We start from the raw sequence: 10000 nt of genomic DNA, 5'->3' as shown, positions 1-10000 counted from the left end.
TGACTACAGGATCATCAGTCTACTCTACCTCAATTCACCATTTTGAACTTTATAGAGAAGGTTTTTCCGTACCAGCTCCTTCTACCTATACCGCAGTTGAAGCACGTAAAGGAGAATTTGTTGTCTTTCTGGTCAGTAATGGAAGCAATCGTCCCTACCATCGTAGAATAAGAGCACCTGGCTCTGCCCATTCACAAGGACTCGATTCTATGTCCAAACATCACATGCCAGCAGATGTGGTCACCATCATAGGTACTCAAGATATTGTGTCTGGAGAGGTGGATAGATAGGACTACTAGTTGCTCGATCAGGACCCTAGCTTTATTGCGAGCCAAAAACCTTGATAGATTCCAACATACTCAGTTTGAACAGTCTCCATGTCTCGAAATGAATTCGGATTCGCTCAGTAAGCTAGTTCTGGAGTCAATCAATCCGGATGAGACAAGACTAAAGCGTTCACTAGATGTTCAATCGATCGTGATAGAATCCTGGTTATGAGGGGATCGCTCCATCCATAGGTCAGTAATTCTGTCATAGAGAGTCATTCGATCACTCGAGAGTACATTCAATGCTACGACCAATTTATAAGGAGCAATCGAAAAATCCAGAATTCCTTAGACATATAAAGAAAAAGATGGGTTTTGCGTTCTAAATAGAAGTGACGATTCAAGTTGGTTCAATGAGGGACTATTTGGCTTATTCTCGTTCTGCCTTATTTATTTATTCTTTTTGTTTATTATTTGAACTAGATTCATTTTTTCATTCATTTATTTTTCTCTTTTGCATTGGTTTTTTAACAACAGTGCCTTAGGGGTAGGGATAGATGGTCTTCGCTTAGCTTTCGATTCCTTAGAATCAAGCTCAATTTCCTTACAATCAAGCTCAAGCTGGACCGAAGACTCCTTTGAAATCAACGTTCTCCTTGAATCTTCGCTGTAGAAAGGTAGAAAGGCTTACTGGCGGTGCGGATGAGGCAATCCCCTATGTTAGGAGCAATTCATGCGAGCTCTGTTTTAGCTAGTTTCTTTGCAGAGCTAGAGACCTGGTGGGGGTATGTGAAAGATTTGGTACATGCCTTGGGCAGACTTTCTTCTTCTATTTATTGGATATTGTCCCTTGGAGAAATGGGATTCTCTTTAGTCCCTGCCAATCTCGGTGGGACTTCTTTCTCTGATGGCGCCCTCATTTCGTCCTCCTGCTCGCTAGCAGTCGCCTTTTCTTTGGAAGGGCGAAGTGTCTCAGTCTTCTCACCAATATCTGTCAGAGTGCCGATCCCTTCTTGTGCTTCGTGCTTTGCCTTGTCTAACTAGGATAAGTGGCTAAGGGGCATAGCAGGAATACCAGGAGTTTGCGGGCAGTTAGAGTCCAGTGGTCAACCTCTCCCCTTGTAGTCCTCAGGGCCTAATCACTTCTTTCTGCCTTTGATCCCCTTTGCCTTTTTTGTTTTTGGAGTCCCGACGCAGCCCCGTTTGAAAGCGAAAGTAAGCCAGTTCCAGTAGGAGTTGAATTGGATGGGCTTGCAACCTTCAGGCCTTCCCCCTGGCTCCCGCTTGTGCTGTTAAGAACTAGAACTCAGAAGTAAGAGCACACTGACTTGTTATTACTTGTGAGCTTCAGGTCCCATCCGTCCAGAACTCGAACTGCCAACTACAGTTACAGCTTAGTTTTCCTTCCCTAGTAGTCAGTGAAAGAAGGATTAGAAGGTTGAGCCAAGCCAAGGGGTTTACTTAATTACTTGTAAAAACAGAGAGCGATGCCCAGAAAGCAGCTAAGCAACAACTGGGAGAAGACTCACACGATATCCAATACTCAAGGATGGAAATAGCGAAATCAGCAAGAGAAAGTCGCAGCCGTAGTAGATCTACGATCAGAGCAGAAAACAAGTCAAAGTCACGGTGGCTATAAAGGACATCTAACGGCCGCTAGACCAGAGCTCTTAAGGTCAACCCTTACACAACAGCCGATACGATGAGTGAAGCTAAAACATAGGACAAGCGAGCTAATCGATGGCTCCTAGCCTACAGTGAGACTTCCTATTTTGCCATTTCACTACTTTTCCAGTCAAGCCCTGTTCTGCGCTACAATCCACACATACCATACACGGAAACCAGAGTTTCATTTCGCCCCCGCCTCATTACCAGATTTGCTCTCATTGCTCCCGTTGCTGACACCAGGACATCTCCATCAAAGAAAACTATCCCCCCTCTCAAGCATATCACATGCCCGGTCCGTTCGCTTACACTCACTGCTCCGCTCATCCATTCAATCCTTTCTTTTTGACATCGCATTCCCTTATTCCCGCGAGTAAAATACCCCGCTCCTTGCTTGAATAAATGCAACAACTATTCCATTCCGTTCTATTGCCCACGCTTACTTATGCGTAGCTACTGTGACTCGGGAATCAAGGCAGGCAGCTAAGGGACTACTTTACCATAGTTCCAAACTAGGAGCTAAAACTCAAGGAGAGATTCTATTGAAACAAAAAAGGAATTCCCGGAAATCCTTCTTGACGACGCATCCAGCAGGAATCGAACCTACGAATTTGCCCGGTTGGGTGCTTTCACCATTCAGCCATGGATGCAAAGAGACTCAGCGAGTGAACTAGGCTTGGGTATTCGCTTCTCTATTTCTTCCGTTAAAGGAGATTCGAGAAACGATGGAATAGGAAGACGTGTTTCCAGAACGAACAAGATACGGGTTGAGAAGGGGGAGTTAGCAAAGTTAGACAAGATTGGAATGGGCATAGGAACATGTATTGATGTACCAGATCGGCTAATGCTCCCAGGTTGATGCAATGTATTCCACCAGTTGACTGAAGACTTAATTATTGGTATATCGATCGGTCCAGCACGGATTGAAATAGGAGCCGGTTCGACAGGAAGCTTTTGAAAACGCAGTGCACCCAAGTAAATAAGGAACAAGATGAATACAGAGGTTAAACGAGCATCCCACACCCAGAAGGTGCCCCACATAGGTCTTCCCCGAAACCCGCCCATAACTAAGGTAAACAACGTAGAAAAAGCACCCATTTCTATACCGGTTCCGGAAGAGCGAAGAAAAAGGGGATGTTTTGTTAATAGGAACAAGAAAGTGTTTATAGCCGTAATGATATAAACAAGAATACTCATCCGAGCCGCAGGAACATGTACATACATAATACGAGAATTTCCACCTTGTTGAAGATCTAGTGGTGCTACCCGAAGACTTAAATGAATAGCCATCGCTGTTAAGAACAACCGAGATCCAATGAGAATTTTCGCGTAGCTTCTGGTCTTTGACATCAAAAAAATAAGGTTGCAATAACGAAAGGGACATGTGAGAATTTGGTCCTAGCTAGTGGAACAAGAAAGACATGGATCTATATTCAATACGCAATCAAAGGATTTCCCCCTTTCTGAATTGTATAGAATTTTTTGATTCGTCATTCATGAATCATTCATTAGAATCCCCAATAGAAGAATTCCCTTTTTGCTTCGCTCGTGCGTGGCACTTCTTGCTCGCGGAGTGGCATACCGAAAAAAGAAAAGAAACACGTGCAACCATCCAACCAGAGAGCCTTATAACCATGACAGCAAGAGTCTGGTTGATTCTATGTAGAGCCTGCTAAGACCGACGACTACACGGCTCTATACCAAGTCATGAGCGATAGCGAACCCAAGCCGATACGATTTTAGGGCGAAAGAAAGCGCGCGAAGGGCTAAGCCTAAGCCACTAATGTCGTGGCGAAGGAGGCCTACTATACGTATACTGGATTGAAAACCGGTGAAATACCAAAAAAACAGGTCTAAGGCTATTTCAGTGAACTATTGAAGCTATCAGTGTGATTGATCAGACAAGTACCAAGGACTTTCGGTATACTTATTTCATTTCCGAATTAGCTTGCGACAAGTCCTAGCATTAGTATGAGTTCGTTGACCGCGTAAGGGCGATCCATCTTGATGACGAATTCCACGATAACAAGAAATAGAAATGAATCGTTCGATGTCTACTCGTTCTCCCCTCTTCAATTCCCAATGAACAACATGATCTTGACCTATCATTTGTTCAATTTGGTCGATCTGATACTTCGTTAATTCTTTTATCTTTATGTTCCCACTGATACCTAATCGATAACGAACCTGAATGGCTTTTTTAGGTCCAATTCCATAAATTCTTTTTGTGGCAATTTTGACTTGTTCATCAGAAACTGATCTAGCTCCTGAAATATAGAACATTCTTGATCCTTCATTTTTTTTCTCGGCTGGAATCATAAATGAGTTGTCTCCTATGATCTTTTCTATAGGGGCGAAAGATTAGCATTATGATTGAAACTCTGTACTCTCGCTCCTTGCGGGATGTTCAGGGGCAATGTTTATTGTTGGACCACGACCACCTTGGCCTCCTCTGAACATGAGCTGTTGTAGTGCGTGGACCACATTAACCTGCTCTCTAAGGTTTCCTGTGGCGTTCTCGACTCCAGAAATCCTCGGCTCCACCTCTTCCATCTTTGTCTCCACGGCTTCCAGCCGTTCTTGTAAATTGGTGAGAAGGGTCTGTAGAGCGGCCTTGTCGTTCTCACTGTCAAGGCTCTGGTTGGCTACATCTTCTCAGCCCACCCTCTTGGATTCTGATTGTGGGGCATTCAATGCACTTGATGTAGACCAGAAAGAAGAGGCTCTCCCGTGGGCTGGGCTGAGAAAGTAGTCGACTCTTCACTCCCCTTCAGCCGATTCAGATACCGAATCGTATCTCTTGGAGAGAAGTGAAGAAGCTCTCCCTTTGACTCAGGGGGCCCTCCACCACTTCGACTGATGCGGACGCGGTTCTCTCGTCGTGAAAGAAGTAATGAAAGGGAAGCCCGGGGTAAAAGTGTACCTGTATAGCTTTCTAGAGCAGAGATCTAGCAACGCATTCTAGGCACAGATCATTGGTATTGGATGTATCGTTAGGTTATTCCGAGTCAAATCTGCTCCATTTTTTTCCGTTGCAGAAAAGAGATCCCTTCCCCCCGCTTTAAAAAAGGATGAATATGAAGTCCTCCCGGTTGCAGGTACTATGGATCCTCTGACTCCCAATCGGGTTGCCTTCGCATGTCTCACCGGTGTTGCCTGTAGGTCGTGATGTGCCTTGAGATGGCCGCCTCCTGTCCCCCTGCCAGTGGGGAATCCGCTCCCGGGTCGTCGCTCTGCTGCGTCTGGCCCGTCCTCTAGGCACCTTTGGAAGGCAGGGAGTGTGACAACGTACACGCTTACCTTTACTCCATAGGGCCTTCTCATCAGTTGCAGGGTTTGGTGGCCCGAAATTGACTTGGCTTCGCCAAAAGGCCTCATCTCTAAAAGCCCAGCTCGCGAGGCGTCCCTCTCGCAGTAGGGTTCCAAACCTCGCCTCGCTCTTGCGACATGCTATGTTTCCCCTCTCTATTCCCAAGTAAAGGGTGAGTCCCATGCGTAAGTTTATGGATCGCGGTCTCACACACTAATCCTTATAGGTGCCCGTAGTAGGACAGCCGCCCTACCTAAACCAATCATCATATCGGTCCCTAGGCCCCATTGCTGGAAAGGCTCGGCTTCAAAACCGTACATGGAGCTTCCGCCTCATACGGCTCCTTTAGGGATGGAGGTAGGCCCAGCCCTGGCTTGTGCGGTTAAGGTTGTTGTACAAAACCAATCTAATGTCGACGATGGAACGAACAACGAAACTTTACGACAGCTTTTTCGTAGACGTTCACTTGCATCACATACACAAGTGCTCTCTGAACCGTGCAATAAGGTCACCCATAACACGGCTCTCCCACTTGAGTTATCTTAGCCTACCTCCTTCCCATGCTGCTTGCCAACGACAACTGGTATTTTCGGCTCATCCACTTCCCCTCTACCCCCTTTCGGTTCTGGCAAATACCCAAACTATGATATCATCTTCGTTCTAAAAGGATATCATAGTTTTGGATTGCTCGAAGAATCCGGCGATAGGGAACGCTTTGTCGGGTTCCCCGTTCCATTATCTGAGTCACGTACGACTAGTAGGTTTTAGGACTAAATAGTTCCCCTTGCGGGCAGTGAATATACCCGCGAATTTCTCGAAATCGAGCCATAATGGAATTCGGATGAAATCCATCGGCCACCAAAGCCGCCTCTATATGGCGCTCTACTACGACTTGTGTGTCAATTATGGATACCAGTCCTTGTGGGTCCCAATTCCCCCCGAGATTCAGGAGAGAATACCTTTGATAAAGAAGGGCCGCTCGCATATCATCGGGGATAAGAGGGTGGGCCAATTGGGGAATAACAACCGGTTGCGGTACCGGTTGAGGTACCGGCGCCGCTTCGGGTGGAGTAAGTGGTTCTTCCGGCAATTGCACTGGACTTTGTCGGGGAGAGAAAGAGTTTAAACCCTCGCAATGGGCAGCTTCAACGCACCCTATCACAAGCCCAACGAGAGGAGAGTTCCTTATCACTTCGGAAAACAGAGAAATCCATTCTTTCCAGTTAGGCCGAAGTGTTTGGCCTTTCCTTCTCCGCGCCCGCTCACGCTTCGCTAACCTATCGCGTGGTAAACGCTTCGCTGACCTATCGCGTGGTAAAAAAAAGAAAAATAAAGTACGAAATAAAAGTAAACAGAGCACACCGCATAAAGATTCTAAATATGAGAAGCCCCCCTTGTATTTGAGAAGAAGGAAATGAATAAAGAAAACGAAACGTAATAAAGCGTTTCTAGCTCTAGTTTCGGATGAGCTTCTCCCAATTCTGTCTAGTAATAGAATAGGGCGGTTTGCACTGACCAAGACTCCCCTTTTTGCTCCGTCCGCGGAGCGTATGAATTTCCAGAAATGTAGATAGAACAAAAGAGGGAATGAAGGGATAGGAATAGGAATTATAGTACCATTGGAAAAAGGGGCACCCGTGGGAACATCTCTACTGACGAACAATTTCAATAGTACGGGTGCGGCCGTGCCACGAGGCACGACCAGGAAAGTAATGATAAATGCCAAGTTATGTAGTAGTACCATATGTTTCATACCATATGTTTCATATCTGTTTCAATATTCAATATCTATCTCGTTCACTTGTAGTTCCGCTTCTTGCAAAAAAAAATGAAGAAAGACTTGTGGGAAGCTTGGTCAAACCAAGAAAGACATGGGAGTTTTTGGGCGTTCTGATTCTTTTTCTTCTATTACGATAAAACAAGTTGGATGAAAAGAGCGCTCCTAAAAGCAGCAGTGATCTTATATACGAGACCAACATCCTTATAATACTACTACTAAAGCAGGCCCCACCACACTGAATTATGAACTTTGCGCCTCCAGGAGGGTCAAGGCAGAATTCCATTCCTATCACCTTCGTCTGGTCGAGAAGGGACTCTGACTCTTCTATTACAGAGGATTAGTCCCATTTTCATCACGATCGATCCACGTCCTACCCGGGCTTAGAAAGCTAGCTTACTAAGGCGAAGGACTTATTTATTGATTGCACTCGCTAAGAAAAGATCCACAATCTATTATCTAATGAATATGAATTAGCTATCTAATTTTCCTTTGCCTAGCTGCCCATTGCTAGAACTTCCAGCGCTAAGGTGGTTGGTGTGGTAAGGCAAGCAACTCCTCTTTCCGACGCTAAGCGCAAAAGGCACTCGAAGGAGTAGTGGGACCAACCATAGGGTTATAGTGGTAAATCCTGCCACCTCAGACTCCTATTTCCCCTCACATGTCAACAAGAAAGTTGGGTGCTCTCCCTTAACGTGGTAGGACTCTGTTTCAAGTCTTGACGTTGGCCTGATTAAAAAAGGCATCCTCGTCGCAGCAAAGCCCGTGTACAATGCTCAAAAAAAACTTAGTCAAAAACGAGACTTTCACAGGTCCGATAGGTCTTTCTAAACAACAACGGGTTCTAAGAAATTCAGCCTTGTCATGGCTGGTTGGGGTTAGAATTAATAAAGGTAGGTAGAGAAGGCCGCAGTAGATTCTTCCGACTGAGTCCCAGTGGCAAAGTCTTGAGGCACGAATCCAACGGCAAGGGAATCTGCGGCTGATCGCGATTCATCAGTCGCAATTATCCCATCAGCGTTCCATTTTAGTTCACCAGTCCATTACTGAGCTGTGATTGCATAGGTAATAGAGCAAGCTGGAGCGGAGGCAGCAGAGACGAAGGTGAGAAAAGGGGGGGGGGGTGGTAGGAGTAGGGCACCTAGTTACAGTTTGCCCGAAGCATCGTTAGAGGCATAGGCAGTCAGAAATCAAAATCGTGGTCGATCGTTTTCAGGCTATCGAATCGGCACGGGTTTAGAATAGTAAAGGCTACTCGATAAAGGATGGCTGGCATTCATCAGTACGTGGATCCGCCGTAGGGGTTGGTTCAGCCACTCGACGACCGGCACTTGCCATTGAAAAACCAATTGTAGTGCTTTATGCAGCGGGGTACCGCGATCGAACGTAACCGGAACACCCCGATATGAGAAAGCCATTTCGAGTTCAACGCAGAGCAGCAAGCACAATTAAGGGATATAGCTATTAACCACTTTTCATTAAAAAATGAAATCATCGCAAAGATGAAATCTCTTTATCCCAACGATGAATGGGAATTGACAAAAGTCATTCGAGAGAAATTCTTTCAAGGACGACAAAAAGATCGGGAGTCTTCCTTGGAAGATCTCCAAAGGATGCTTTCCGCTTTAAACGAACAAGGAAAATCCGCAAGTTGTGCAAAAAGGCTCCGATATAATATTTCCTATTGGAATTGGAAAGAATGAAAATTCATTACTATTTTCTGCATATTTACTATACAAGTATGTTCTACTTTGGACTTGGTCATGCAAGGGATCCCCCAGAAAACATAAAAAAGTCGATTCGCTACCTCTGAACGGAAGGGCCCCCGTTATGTAGTTTTTTTCGCTGAATAAATGAGAGAGAGTGGGAGGGCGGGTCTCTTCTCATTGGGCCCGCATGGATTATGGTTGGGGCACGCCCCACTGAGGTTTTCTTAAGAAATCATATCATAATGCTATTCTCCGCTCATCCATCGGAGAGAGGAACAGCCCTAGCTGAGCTTTCACTCCTCGATTCAAGAAGAGTTCAAGGGTAGGAGGAGAATAAGAGGTTAGCAACGTATGAACGTTTTCCAAGCGAGCCATGGGAGTCTAGGTTTTGCGAACTAGCCCGGACCGGAAAAGAAGCAAGCCTGTATAAAGGGTTGGGTCCAATCATTCTCCTCAATTGAAATCGGGCATAACCGTGGGGGATAGGACATAACTCCCGTTGTTTAAGGGTAAAATTTTCATGAATAAGGTAGTTAAGAAAAAAGTGAGCCGGGGTTGGGAAGGGAAGAGCGAAAGGCTTAGAGCTTTTTTCCAAGCAGCCTACTCTGTGTTTGGGTTCACTATTGATTCAATAATTGCGACAAGAGCTTTTTCTTTCCTTTCAAAGAGGCATTCGATGCCATCATCATTGACTTATGCCTCCTCAACCTATCTAGTAGGTCTTTGCCGAGAAGTCAGATATTATTTACGGGATATAAAGTCCGTATAAGAAGATCGCCCGAGAAGGGGTTTTGCCACTAAATGCTAAATCGGATACTGTCTCCGAAGATAAATAACTAGGCTTTTTCGATTCACCAGGCGTGGAAGCTGAATTAAGAAGATAGGTAATAGATGTCGCTGAAGGGTCTGTCTCCCGGATCAGATGCTGTCCTTCTAAAGCTCAAGATACCCGAAGCTTTTGGTGTTCATAGATAGCACCTGACAGAGTTTAGTCAATTATCACGGATGAAAAAGTTAGCGAGCACAAGAAAGAGAGAACAGCTAGTCAAATTACAACCTTCTTCAACTACTGAGTCAACCCTAAAAGTGGATCTAGGCATCAAGCCTATCCCTGTTCATCAATGAACATGAAAAAGAACTTCGGGGCTGCCGCGTAGAGGGAGTTCATTAGGGTCTTATACACATATGACATAGCCTCATCACCCTCCTTCTTAGCCCTTTGTCTGCTACCATAGAGCTCGGATACAAAGGCTTCGAAGGGGCTGGCCTTCTT

General features: G+C 45.4%; 2 long non-coding RNA genes across 2 annotated transcripts in view; one reads left to right on the top strand and one right to left on the bottom strand.

Annotated features, from left to right (window-relative positions):
* Nucleotides 1-9334, top strand: part of LOC109154118 — a 25440-nt gene extending 16106 nt beyond the window's left edge. Inside the window, exons 2-3 of the long non-coding RNA XR_002049657.1 lie at nucleotides 4434-4440; nucleotides 9324-9334. This is a non-coding gene — a long non-coding RNA (uncharacterized LOC109154118). The remainder of the gene's footprint in view (nucleotides 1-4433; nucleotides 4441-9323) is intronic.
* LOC109154119 overlaps nucleotides 1-10000 on the bottom strand; it is a 25109-nt gene that overhangs the window by 9526 nt on the left and 5583 nt on the right. Inside the window, exon 3 of the long non-coding RNA XR_002049658.1 lies at nucleotides 1929-1935. This is a non-coding gene — a long non-coding RNA (uncharacterized LOC109154119). The remainder of the gene's footprint in view (nucleotides 1-1928; nucleotides 1936-10000) is intronic.

Source organism: Ipomoea nil, unplaced genomic scaffold (assembly GCF_001879475.1).
Source record: "Ipomoea nil cultivar Tokyo-kokei standard unplaced genomic scaffold, Asagao_1.1 scaffold2606, whole genome shotgun sequence".
Taxonomy (NCBI): Eukaryota; Viridiplantae; Streptophyta; class Magnoliopsida; order Solanales; family Convolvulaceae; genus Ipomoea; species Ipomoea nil.
The sequence above is the reverse complement of the archived record's forward strand: the minus strand, read 5'-3'. Positions and strand labels throughout refer to the sequence as shown.